Source organism: Bombus impatiens, unplaced genomic scaffold (genome assembly GCF_000188095.3).
Source record: "Bombus impatiens unplaced genomic scaffold, BIMP_2.2 scf_0027, whole genome shotgun sequence".
Lineage (NCBI taxonomy): Eukaryota > Metazoa > Arthropoda > Insecta > Hymenoptera > Apidae > Bombus > Bombus impatiens.
In genome coordinates, this window is record NT_176446.1 from 1,602,199 (window position 1) to 1,616,493 (window position 14,295).

Genomic DNA, 14,295 nt, shown 5'->3' on the forward strand with positions numbered 1-14,295 from the left:
GTACGCGTGAATAACATTCACGCGTAGATAACGCCACGTGTCGCCAGCCAGTTCGAAATCGTCAATTTTCAATGGGATCGTAATTCGTCGATAGCACGTAGACAGCGTTAAAAAAAAAAAGAGAAAAAAAGGAGCAGGACACCGTGTATCAAAGGATTATCGTGGGCCGCGATAAATTACTCTTATCACGCTTCGATACATGACCTATCGCAGCCTCTATCGAATTCGATGATCCTACAAGCTGCTGGATGGCGATTAAAAAATGACCCGTAATTATTGGGATTAAACGTTGAACAAAGAAACAAAAAAAATCACACCAAAAAAGAGGGCGGAAGAGGGGAAAAACTACAGGTGGAGATTTGATTGGTCGAAGTTGGAAAATTGACGCGAGACCGAAAGAAAAATTGTTCCCTCCGGACGCGTTGTTCTAACGGAGATATCGGAATTTCAATTTGCCCCGGTTGATCGGAGGATTTATCGTCTTATACGAATGAAAATGGCTTACGAGGACAGGGTAGAAGACTAGAGAAAACGTCTTTCAGCGGAGGAAACCTCGCGCAGTCGACAGATACGCTAGAATTCAAATCCGGATCAGGAATTACAGAGGAAGGGCTTGGAGCGAAGGGGTACGTCTAGTTTAAATCCTCACAGAACGCGAAGACCACAAGGTCCGCATGCTGTTAAGCTACGTTCGACTCTTGTACTTCTCCGATATCTACGGATGTTCCGCTCTTCTTTGATTAACTGTATCGTTTCTTTGACTTTGACGATTAATCACTTGTAACGTTTCGGTTGCGAACGGGGACGAAGAGAGAAAGTTCGGTAACGGGGATTGGATTTTGTGACTTGCGAAAACATAGAAATGCATTCTCAAAGCTCTCTCCTAGTCGAGAATCTCGAGGAGCAAGGAAGAGTGTGATTCGCGAGGAGATATAGTAAGCTAAGATTATTTGAGTCACCCGAGCTTCGACGTCTTAAGATTCGATCTTGATCTTGAAGCAAAGTAGATCGTTTAAAAATTGTTCGCAAACAAATTGAACGAATTACAAGGAAAAGTACTTGGCTTCCTAATCACCTAATTCACCTCGTACTTAGTCCGGGGTATGTTTTGAACTTCGTTAAAATCAGCCGATACGCATTCTGTTCGAATTTACGGAAATTACTGGCTGTAATGGCCACAAGGTGCAGATTGCAACGAATGCTTCGTTATCGGGAGAACGTATCTCGCTTCTAATTATTGTGCGTTGTTTCAAAAATTGCTAGGAATTTTACCAGCATTCTACGATCCGAGATCGGGCGTAATAGTCGATCGAGCGACAAAGAAAATTAGATCACTAACAACCATCAGGCAGCAATTGCAGGCAAGATTGTGAGTTCAGCCGTGGAACAGAATAATCCTATCGATTAAAACGGTGCCGGTTGGTTATGGTCAGTAGGAACTCCCCGACACAACCCACGGCTGTTCCACTTAATCAATGAAATACAGATCGATGAATATACTGTATGAAACGCTGTACCATTCGGTCCCTGTTCTTTGATATGAAACGTCAATCAGTAGTTGATAAGGCTGATCCTTTCAATACGCTTCTGTTAGCAATTGTCAGGTGCACAGCTTCTCTCGGTAGCTAAAGTGGCATTCGGCAGTGGGCGACAAGATTATATCGAGCCGAAATGGATAGTTAGAATTTCCAGGTGAATTCTCCGGTTAGATCACGGACCAAGTAACACGATTATTTCGACCGTATTCCCCGATCCGTTACGTCGACTAAGAATTTCACGACCTCTCGAATATCATCTCAACCCGGTTTATCGTCCTCGATCGGTTGCTCCAATATCGGGCTAACTTTAATCTCTTTTCTATGTGACGAATGGTAATGGCCATTACCATTCAATATGACCTCGTATTTCTTAAATCCTACTCTATTCCGTTTGGATATAGTTTTTAAATCTCGTACGTATCCGTCCCCGTTCCCTGGTGATCTTTAATATAGAGAGGTGGGCAGACGCTGCGCTTTTAACGAGCCACAGGGCAAGAGACATTTAATTGGAAAATCAAATGAGCGGTAGTAGTACATAGACGATACGGAGGAGCGAGTTTAACCGTGTCCAGAGAGCAGGATCAATCCCGTTGGTTTAAATCCTAGTCGAACATGTCGTCCACGAGAATCGGCTGCGGGTAAACAGATCCACTCGACCGTTGGACATGTCAATCGATGGATATCCCAGTTCCAAGCCAGCCATGTGTATAGTTCTTCGGGGTGTAGATCAAGGTTCAATTCTACGGATCGGTTGACCTATCAGTGCCAGCTTCCCAGCCCTATCAATGCTTTCGACGAATCGAGAACATCGGACCCTTTATATCGGTTCGATAGATAAGTTTTCATCCAGCGTCCTCGTTCGACCTTGCAAGGAAAGCGTTCGGTGAATTTGTCGCGATATACCGCAAGAGTAAGAGTAGCAGGATGCGAGACGCTCGTAGACCTTAATCGATGTAATTAAACACGGCCAAGGAGCTCGATCGAAACTCGCTAAAAGGGAAGTTGGCTGGCCCAGCGAGACGTAAACTTTTACGACAGTGTTTCGCAGTAAAAGCTGCTGGACCTTGCTCGGAATTATATCGTTCCCTCCATTTTATGGTAGCTTAGATCAGAGAAACACCATGTGCTTAACAGTTTACCAAGCGTGTCTCGGGCAATAATAGAAATAACATAACGAACTAGCGGAATGTCTTGTAATAAATCACGTCGAGATATTTGCTCATCCGAGCAACCCGCTTCGTGACTGTCTCGCATTTCCGTTACGAACCCGGTTAAATAAATTCATCTGATCACGCGTGCCCCGGTTTTAGATTTCCCTTGTATTTCACGCTCGTTCGTGAGCGTGATTTATTCGCTGATCGCACGGACGCTCGGGTGAGAACGTAATACGCGAGCGGAGTTTTCCACGGGAAGGGAAAGCTGACTTTGAAAATCTTCTAGATTGAAATGGGATCGTCAGAGAAGAAAGGGGAAAGTTTCGGTCGCGTGGAATTACGATGAAATTTCATTTCGCGTAATCAATAGTGCTTACGGCGTGTTCAACAGAACTTCTTCGGCTTTTTTCATCCGTAATAGGGGAAGTTCTTTGTTCTTGTACTCCTCTCTCCTCTTACCCTTCCACCAACTCGCTTCGAATCGCGTAGATTAAAAGAGCTTTTTATTTTCCTACTTAAGAGCGAACTCGGCCCGAGAATTAGGTTGCTCTCTCTCCGTCGGGCGAGAGGATGGCCCTGGTCGGTGGTAGTCTATAACTAGTTCCATTCTAGAACTCCCATGAGCAAACATTGGCCGTGCAGTTATTACTACCCTGAAGGTCATCGATCAAATCTCAATTTATAGGCTGTCATTCTTGTCAGAGCATGAAATCCGACTCGGTGGAATCGATATCGTTGAAGGTAGCTGAAATTTTGCCGAAATTTCACGTCCAATCGGACGTAAATATTGAAACGTTCCGTAGCAATTAAATACGTTTCCTGTACCATTCGCGATAAGTTCGTTTCATGTTGGAAAACAGCGTCTACTTTTGGCCCGACCCTAACATCCATTCGACTTCCATCACGAATTCAATCGTAGCAGTCGTTGGACTCGGCTTCGATCAATCCTTTCTCGTATTTATCTAGCTCCTCGTCGACGCATAGTAAATACAGCCAGTGCGTAGTCAGACAATCTTTACTTGCTTTCCGCCACTCGCTCTCGTACGCTTTCGAGTTTCATGTCACCGCTGCAAATTTCTCCTTCTATTTATTTCCACGTGTTTTTCATTTCATCTCTATCAAAAGGCAAAGCACGTAAGCAAATTTGCGAAAGCCAGTGAGCGCGTTTCCACACCAGGCACGGCCAGGTTGCTTTTTTAATCCGCAAGCTAGCGTTCAACAGCTGGAAAATCTTCGACAACGAGGAAACCGGTCGTAGAAAAATTGATTTCGTATCAGAGTGCAGGTTCTGCTTCTTTTGTGCATCCTTCGAAACGATAGTAAAGCAACGGCCTAGCAAAGTTGGCGCAAACTCGGGGGCAAATTCGCGCGGGACGCTTCATTGCTTCCCAATGGCCGGAGTAACTCAATTCTAAAATGCTGCTCTCGGCTTGTTCTCGTGTATAGAACATCGTCGGTATATTTGCCAAGCTACACGTTATTTTTATAACCGACCGTGGTGCTCGCGGCCCAGCGGTAGCTTCAAATCGACCGGATGAAATTTCGTTCTTAAAGCGTTACGACACGTTACCAAGGGTTGGGTAGCGTGTGTGCACCGCGCTTCTGATTATTTCCGTGATACATCTAGAAATATTTACAATGCCGCCACGTTGCTAGAAAGTCGAGTTCACCGCGATATTTGCCAGAGGGGGAAGATAAATCGGATCGTCTTATTTCCAATTTCAAGCAGCAGTTCCGCCCTATAAAGATATACATTTGTCTCTGGATTTATCGTTGTTATGGGAAAGAAAGGAGACCGATGTGTTTCGTTTCAAATCCCAGATCGAAGCAATTACAAGTTTCAGAGATACATAAGCGATCGTTGAAACTGTTTTCTGCTAAAGCATCCTGATTCGCGCCTGGAACACGTAGTTGGATAATTATTCAAACGAAAAGCGGGAAATTATCGTTTCCTGATATATGTATGTATAACGCGAAGTTTTAGTTTGTCTTCCGGCAACTGGCAGATAAAATATTCCCGGTCTGGTCCGCGTAAGTTTTCTCGGTCAAACTGGCGCGAGTTTACTTAATTACCGTTTAATTATACGTCATCAAAGTTTCATGCCCACATCCGTGCGCAATTAAGGAAAATATTTTTTTTCATTCCCTTTATCCGTCGCGGATAATTCGTCCAATTAATTACGGCATGGTGCACGTTTTAATCGCCACACCGATAATTATTTTCATGGCAAAACATCGAATCTATTAGTGTATCGATCGCGCCTTTAATTCGACCGAGTTTCTTGATCGTCAGCGATGGTCGTTAAGATAACAGCGAATTTATCTCCGGCAGAAAACTTTCATTTCCTCCGTGGACGTTCGTGAATTCTCGCCCAGGACGGTCAGAACCAGAGACCTGGTTCACGCGGCACGATTTAATAAATAACGATATCGACACCTTCTTCGAGCTCTTCGTTTCGATGGCCGGGCAACTTCTCACGAGTTCAAGTTTTACGCACGTGACGAATATACACCGTGACTTTAAGTAAGAAACTTTTCGAGATTGCCTTCTGTTCGATTCGTCTCTCGATGTGTACGTCGCTTTGCCGTTTAGATGTTCGTGAAACGGCAACTAGGAGAGCATCGAGGAGTGCTTTCAGGCGGTCTCTTGAGTTCCACGCCTCGTGCACGCCGCTTAATTTCGTATGCCTCTAATTTCGAGTAGAACTTGCTCGTGATCTCAAAGTAAAATTACTGGCTAACACTGGAAATTTGACACGATGATTTAGAGATAGATTGGAACGCTATACAGGGTGTTGCAGTAATCGTGATACAATCAGCGAGGGTTACGTGAACAAATATCTCGAAAATATACGATACATTTTTCCATATGACTTTATTTTTCTATATTTACGAGAAAATATTTGCATTGAACTGGAGGGAACAACCGAAGGAGATTATTCTGCGTGTGCAAATAAGTCGACAACGTAGAACGAAAGTTTTTCATGGAACGCTTTGTTGTGGATGAAATTACATTAAAAAATTAACGAAGTACGCGTGGGCGAGGCTAATTTTTAACTAACGTATCCAAATTCCATAATTATTATTTCTTTTTTTTGACGAAGCTTCAAACCAAAAACTTTTATTCTACATTTTAGCATATTTTAACATTGAACGTATTTTGGTACGTAGAATAACCTCCAGTTAATTATTTGCCCGTACCTGGCCAGTAATTATTTCAGCACGCATACGCGTATTAAAAAAATGTTCGAACTCGATTTTGTCGAGAACGAAATGCCGTATGAAAAGATCGTATTCCACATTTTCAATCTACTTCTCTGTGTAGAGTCATCCTCTTGCCGATTGTATCGCTATTATTGGATCGCCTTACGTAGAGGAAAATCGTCTTTCGATAAGGAGGAAGACTTCTTCAAGCTATTTAATCGAGTTTTTACCGTGAGTCTCGTGATCAGTAAGCACCATGGACTTTATCACGCTGGTGCAACCAGCTTTTCATTAGCGTCTCGAATTTTATGCACATTAAAGTAGCGCGCGTGCCGCTTAATCGCTCGGCAAAAAATGGCATGGCGAACAGAGAGAATTTCTGCCGTATAGTATAATGTAAATTTCGTGGCTTGCTCGACCGGCGAAGCTAGTAAAATCCTCGGCTAGCAGGACACTAAAACCGCGTTACGCCAGGGACGGTGCTATCCTGGTTGCGTTTCCGGCTTTCCAGCGAAATGGAAAGTTCAACGGAGATTCTTGTGCTCGAGTGTCGTTCGCTTTGGCTTTATGTTGGCGGTAAAAGGTGAAAAAGCTAAACTAGAGAAGAATACTTCTTTTTTCGCTTAAGAAGATACGCTTGGAATATTCTTTATCCGGTTACTTTTCTTCCTTTACGTTTTAACAGACGCCGAGGCTCGTTTGCATCATTCGCTTATGGAAAAGTTCATTTTCTTTAACGAACGCCTTCGCGGCAAATGATAAAGCATTTAAAGGGTAAAGAAAACGGCTCGACGAGCGAATACCAAACTTACGTAGTTCTTTGGCGGATGGAGTATTCCGCTATAAATATACGATGCATTCGTAGATATGAAATCCGAATAGATGTAGCGAGGTCCCATATGGCATGGGGCGTACGTGGATATGTTTTCGTAAATATGCTACTCTTCTAGATTTTCCCCTCTGTATCTCCATACGTATAAAACCCTAGTAAATAAGCTACTTTTATGGATATGAAAAGTCGAACGGTTAGAGGCCAATCCTGTATGGATGTTACAATACGTATGGGGTTTTTTCATCGTCGTCGACGCGTCCACGGATGTATATTTCCCTATAATCTCATCTTGTCTCGAATCGGGTTAATTTCTCACGTGCGATTCGCTCGACGTGAACGAAGGAGAATAGGGAAATTCGTGCGACGAATTATAAAAAAGTTAGCTACGCTGTCAGTTTTCAGCTCCCATCGTGACTTTAATTCAACTACATTTCGAGGAACATAGGCCGATAGAAAGAGAGAGAGAGAAACATATTTGCATGACAGAAAATGTTTTCTCTCTTCTTTTCACGGAAAATGTATTTGCTGCAGCTATATTGCTGGTCAGAGCGGGCAGTAAAAAAGGAAATGGCGAAACGAGCGTGGCATTCTTTTTTTCAAAAACCGCTGCCGTTTTCGCATTTACATTTTCCTGGTTGGTGCGTCGAAGGGAAAAAAATTAATTGGTTGACCGAAACTAATCGCGGGACGCATTAAAACGCGGCGAAGGTTGCGAACGAACGATCGCCGAGAGATTACTGCGCCGGTGGAAATCTACGATGGAAAATGCGAAGGAGCGAAATTTCATCGCTCGACTCCGGACAACGCCGAGAAAGTATGTCGGCGACCTTTCATCTGCGTGTTCTGTTCTCACGGGTTGTAGTTTAATTTGTCGAGGAACAAGCGACCAACCCACGGTTTCCTTTCTTAATTAACTCATCTCCTGGGGGAATGGTGAACTTAATGGTCCTCCACGATTTGCCTTCGGCGCATCGAAAATTAATTTGTCTCGACCGCCATGGCCAAGCTCGCGTTTCCTATTCGTTCGATCCTCGTGCAAGTTTAAAAACAATGTTTCCACCAGTGGGCTCGTGGCTATCGGCCGGGGTAATTGGTGCGAGCCAAGACCAATTTGCCATTTAATCCCTCGATGAGAATAAACGGCCAACCGCGTAAATGAATTCACCTCCCTCCCTCTGCTCCCTTTCACCTTCCTCGCTCATCTTTTATTTTTTTGTTGTTCCCATTTCGGTCGTGTAATGCGGTAATTAGTTGAATTTTGCACGTGCTACGAGAGCCCGATAAAAATTCATCGACGCGAGAGAACGCGTCGGTCGTTGTTGCTTAATTGAAAAGCATCGGCCAGCGGCGACGTCGTCCATTTTTCCTCTTGTAAACTTTCATTTAACGTTCCCTTCGACGTCCCATCGTTACGCAACGCTACCTATTTTGCATAAATTCATTCTCCTGGCCTGTACCCGTGAAGAATGGATGAAAACGCGAGGGGAAAGCGGCACGAATATAAGCGGAACGATAGATTCCAGAGATTCGATAATCCGTGATATCGTGATTCTCTCTCGCGCGTAATCGCCATAATCTTTTGTAAACTAACGTTGGAACTACCCATATCATAAACATGCTAATGTAGTTAGGCGAACACCATGGAGCTATAGGATACAGTAATAGATGTTCGATTTCTCTCGTGGATGGCGCAGGTTATAAAACATTGAATTTTGGCCAGAAGCCGAATCGAGGATATTAATATTAAAGGTGGTGCGGGACGAATTGAAAATATATCGGCGCGAGGCTATCGCGCTACCGGGGCGACCAATCACACGCAGGGAAAAAGTATTTTAAATGAAATTTACGGTAGTGGACGCGAATTTACGGTGCACGGTGGTCGATGTCTAGCGTACGGCTTGAATATGACCCGCCCGAATGAAAGCATCGGTAAATGGTGGATGTTCCCATAAAATATACCGAGGGATGGTATCGCACGCTCGCTAGGCTATGTTCGGCTAAGTAACCGGTATTAATCATTCGTATTATATCACGGGAACGTTAGTATAACAGCCTATATAACGTATCAAGTTAATACGCTCGAGGGTTTCGTCTTTTGCGTGTACTCGTCCGGAATACGAAATTAACGTTCACTTGAATTATTATAAACTGCAATGTACCGCTTGTGCGCAGTTTGCACGGCCTGCTACGAAACACCCGCGTTGAATACAACATTCAGACGGACACAGGGATCCCCCGTAGACGTAGCCAACAGATACATCCAGCACTTCATTTTGATTTACTATTCAACCGGGTCCGGCGTCGAGTTCCGACACACGGCAGACGTAGTACTTTGTCGAATACAGACTGCGCAAATTTCCATAAGTGATCTTTCCCCGTGAATGTGGCGTTAACGTGTCACAAAATCCGCGGGAAACAGAGTTTACCCTGCGAAACCATGATTTCCATCGGATCAGGCGTTTAGGTAAACGGGACATGTTCCTGTAAACGAATATACAAGCTGGAATATACGTCGGAAAATACGTGAGGTACATCTATAGGATGGATTGTAGATGTCAAAGCGACGAAAGAAGTATTCACGTACGACAACGTTGCTTAAAGCTTATTTCCCAAGTTAGAAACGATTCTGGCTTGGAAACGTGTTAGTACAATCAATGAATCAGCTGACGAACCTTTCTTTATCTAACATATGCTTCGTGTATCTCGCTCTAACATTCACGAACCGCCGAAGCGATACGCGATACGGATAGGATTTCGGCAGGATTCTAATTATATTAGAGCGAGAAACACGAAGCGTGAATGAATTAAAGAGGAAGGTTCGTCAGCTGATTCATTCATACCGGTATATTCCCATGTTGGAATGTCATTGTTTTTAACTTAAAGTATCAAACAATATCTTCACACGTGTACTTTTCGCGTCATTTTGACGTCTAAAATCCACTCTGCGAACGTATATATTTCGCAAAGCCCCGTTGAGGAGTCCACGCTGTAAACCAGAACATTCATGCTATTATAGACTCGACACGAGTCGAACAAATTACTTTACCATAAACCGTTTGTCACGAGAAATGTTGGAACGTAGTCTTTGTTGCCAGTGACACCTTGGAATTCTCGACAAATTGGCTGGTGAGGAAGCGAAAAAGCCTTGATCCGGCAAGAATTACGAATTTAGAGCGAGGGCACGTCGAGCGGCGCGTTACTTCAATACGGGTACGCGCGAAAGCATCGGCGAAATGGGGAATAGCCCATAAAATATGAGACGGTTGGCAAGCTCGGGAGATCTACCGGTGCTTTTCACGGCGGCGGTGTCGACGTCGGCGCGGCGTCGGTGCTGGCGTTTTCACGGCTGAAAATCACTCGTGAATTCCACTGTAGTCGGCTCGTTCTTTCTCCTCTCTACCCCACCTCTTTTTCTCGCGCGCTCTCCACAGGCCGACATCGTGAAAGAGAAAGGCTTTTTCGCTGTAGCATTTCCGCGAACGACGCCCGCGACGAGGACGTAGACGGTGTTTCTCTGGTCCCTCTGTTCTTCTCTCTTCGCGCTGCTTGCTACGCCTCGGCCAGGGGGGAAAAGCCATCATCCAATTTTTCATCGTGCCGCATCCGTTTCACCGGGGTATCACTTCCCTGACTCGCTCGAACGTCATTAGGGCTCCGCCGCTTGTGGAAAGATATCGTTTCCACTTTTCCCAGAGACACAGTTTCCCAGCGAAACACGTTGCTCCCTTTTTACTCGCGACAAGCTTTTTTTCACCGTCACTACGCCTGTTACACGTTCATACAGATGCTCGCAGAAATATTGAGCAAAAAATGATATTTATGTAACGCGAAATATTTGGCAAATATTAACACTTATCATAGAAAACGTCTTGTATATTAAGGATGTCGTATGAAACATTTTGAAATTTCATCGATGAGTGTATTGGTATTTGAAACGAATCCGAGAGTGCACGTATAAGTTACACGACTTTTATACAAGATATAATTACATATACAATTAATGCTGAAGGCGATCTCATTAAATATTAATAGCCTGTTCAAATACTTTGGTGATCTCCGCCAAGTATATACCTGCTCCAAATATCTTACGGGTTCTATGTAACTTTTGAGATTAGTTTCGAACTTTGCCATTATGATCGTGATAGCTGAATCTCGTTACAGTGTTCATTTTCAAAATGTTTTATATAACATGCGGGATATATATATACATAAAAATAGAGTACAAAGTATGTTCATAAAAGACCCGTATAAGTATTCGACCGCTTTCGCGAACAATCGTATAATACGTTGGGACGTTTTAAACGACATACAATCTTTTAGGAATTTCTGGCCAAATATCGATTTAAGTTAGATTCACGAGTTTGCAGATTGAGAGAGCTCGTTGCCAGAACGTTTCCTCGATTCGTTTCCGTGAACGAATAGTTCGCGGCGCGACGTTGGAACAACTTCCGTTGCCAGGCAAAAATGTCCACAAATTATTATTCTCCGCGAAGGAATCGCGCAGAGAATCGAGTAATTTAGCCAACTATATAATATATATATATGTATATATCTAGAAGAGGTGCGGAGAATATCCATCCCTTGCAAACTTTTCCATTTGTTCCTTTTCTCAATTCTCTTCCATTCTTTCGTTTTAACGAAGACATTCTTCCATACTTGACGCGTTCCATCGATCGATGCCATTCCCCCTGTTTATTCCACTTTTAACGATGTCGCTAATCGACCGATCCCGAGACTCTCGTTCACGATAAAGTGCACCCGATAATATCATCGCTTGCGCTATCAACCATTTTCGACTGTCGATCGATCGGAGGCGCCCACGGTGGCAGCCACAATTAAAACTTTCGAAGCTCCTAGGATGGGATATCATTTATGGGGCTAATTACCGGGGCTGAATAAATGGGAGGCGATGAATGAGAAATGAGATCTCGCGTTTGGTGTTCGCTTCGACTTCTTCGAGTTCGGTGGGAGGCTCTTTCATCGACTTCTCTCTCCTTGGACTACTTCCAGTATTACTTTTCCGGTTGTTCGGAGCTGAAAGGCATTACACGATTTCCCTTCTATGCATTTTTTTCTTTGCCTAGCACCCTTAGGATCGCCGAAAGGGAGTCTGTCGCAGGTGTCGGAGGTAAGTCGAGGCCGATTCTGGCGCAACAACCTCCGTTTCTTTTCTTTCTTCGTACTGCAACGAGTTTCAGCTCGTTCGATATTCTTCGTCGTCCCTGTTAATTATACACTTAGAAACTTTGCTTTTATCCCGCGGTCTACTTATTCATAAACTTCCGTGAACTGTGACGGGCAGAGAGGGTGGTCTCGAACCACTCACGAATCGACTCTCTTCTATCCTCCCTAGACCCTCTTCACGGATATTGCACGTATGTAGCTCAAGGACAGAACTTCTTCCTTCGAGGCTCGGTGGAGTATAAGATACCGCTTATCCTCGTGAAAAATATAGTCTCGCTGGTGAAAGGAAAAGATCCAGCAAGAACACAAAAACCGATTTCCTCGATCGAAAATTAAACCATCCTGTATCTCGTGACCAGACAACGTTCCTGTTTCCCCAGGAAATTAACTGAGCTTGATTCGAACGTTTCTCGTAGCTCGGTAAATCATCAGTTCGTTAACTTTCGTCGTCGTCTATTTTCTCTCCACTTCTTCTCTGATAACAGTTACCTACATCGATCGGGTAAATGCGGCGCGAAAACGTTAAAACAAAGCGGAAACGCTTTATTCCACGGTAATAACGTTTGACGCGTGAACGCGTAAAGGATTAAAAGCGATCATGAATCTCGGCGAACTTTCTACGCGGTGTTCTACGACGGATGATTTTACATAAAATTCATGAAAGGCGTTCTGTCCAATCTATCCGCGCTAAGTTCGTAACGAGCTACCGTTCGCTCTCGTCACGAAGTTTCGCAATAACCTCCATCTGTACTTTCTAGTTACGATTTCGAAAGCGGGTATACGTGCAACAATAAAAACCAAACGCTGGACTGGAGATCCTGTTCGCGAACCGCGGTATAACTCAACGGCGAAACCGAGGGAGATATTAAACGTTGCTAAGGACAGCCATATACACCGGTTGTCTCGTAAATATTTCAATCGTGACGCGATCCTCGACGAATCCACGGGGCAACACATCGGTTTATGCAAAACAGCTCCCGCGACAAAATAGGGCGGTCCTGGCTGAGCATCTGTCTCGTGTCAAAGTTCTTTCCCTCGACCGGCGGTGGCTGGACCAGACGAGCTACGCGCTATCCATTCTCGTTGTCTGGCCATGCACGTAATTTTCTCCTTTTCGGCCGCCACCGTATACGCCCGTCAAGCTCCGTGGTACATTCGCGGTATTTTAAACGAGCTGCTCCGTAAGATCGAGTTCAGTTCAAAATACTATTTAATTCTCCGAACAGCGAGTAAAGAAGAATTGCCTGAATTTGTCGTATATTTCGTGTAACACGATCGTGTATCGCTTTTTAAAGAAATTATTTAGTTGCAAGTGTTTGGCTTGTTTATGGGCGAGAACGGTATAGCGAGGTCGTAAAATTGGCCGCGAGTTAAGCTTTACATTTCGCGAACTGCAGTAACTTGAGAAGATTTTAGGAGACACGAGGATCTAGGCCCTTATTCAAGGCTTCTTCCTTTGCGATGTTCCTAAAATTTGCTCCTTCGTATACGAGGGCAAATTTTAATAATTTATATCTCGCGATATGGCAATGTAGATTATCGTGTGGGGCTGCATGATGTTAAATTAGGACTACTTTTACGATAAGCGACGATTATTTTCGAGAATCGCAATATTAAAAAAAAAAAAAGTAAATCTTCTTGCGAAGGAGACAGATTTTAATACACGACTCTTGTATTTTTGATATCCTGGAAATTGGAATTTTACGACACATGGATGATGGAAATTGATTTGGAAAAATTGAAATGGCTGCGTGCATATGCCGCTGGATGCGACTAGATCAGTCGACGTCATCACTTAACGTTCTACTTTACGACCTCGCTGTATATCATCTCCGTCAACTATACGATGCTTTCGCTTCGTAAAAACGTACATCGAATCGGATGTGCTTTCGTTTCGGTAAATTTCCCGCCGACGAGACGGAAATCGAACGACTACATAACGATTGGTTCGAGTTTTGAGCCAAGAGAACGAGGAAGGAAAACGAATCGTTGGGGCGAGGGAATCTCGTGGCGAATTTTTTAGATGTCTAACGACTGTCGAAAGTATTCGTTATTTCTTAAGTTGTCTCGATTACTCTGTCGATCCTTGTTGTGGGGACGGTACAGATTTGCGCGCAGACGTGCAAAAAGTGGACGAAGAGCAACGATAACCGAGTCGTGGTGAGTGGAGGGAAAGAAAAAAGGGGGCGGAGAAAGAGCGCGAAAAGCTACGAACAGGAGAAAGTTTCGAGCTCTCGAGCGGTTAACGACCGTCGAAAGCACCGATGTCGGTTCCTCTTTCCTCGTAGCATTAACCAGTGTTGCCTGCCATTGAAACCATGAAACGAGTCCCCATCTGTACGACCGGCCGTCTGACTACGTCGCTACTCTTTCCCCTTTACTT

At 44.1% G+C, this 14,295-nt stretch overlaps 1 protein-coding gene across 2 annotated transcripts in view; it reads right to left on the minus strand.

Moving 5' to 3' along the window:
- Nucleotides 1-14,295, minus strand: part of LOC100749387 — a 56,485-nt gene that overhangs the window by 7,237 nt on the left and 34,953 nt on the right. The window lies entirely within an intron of this gene.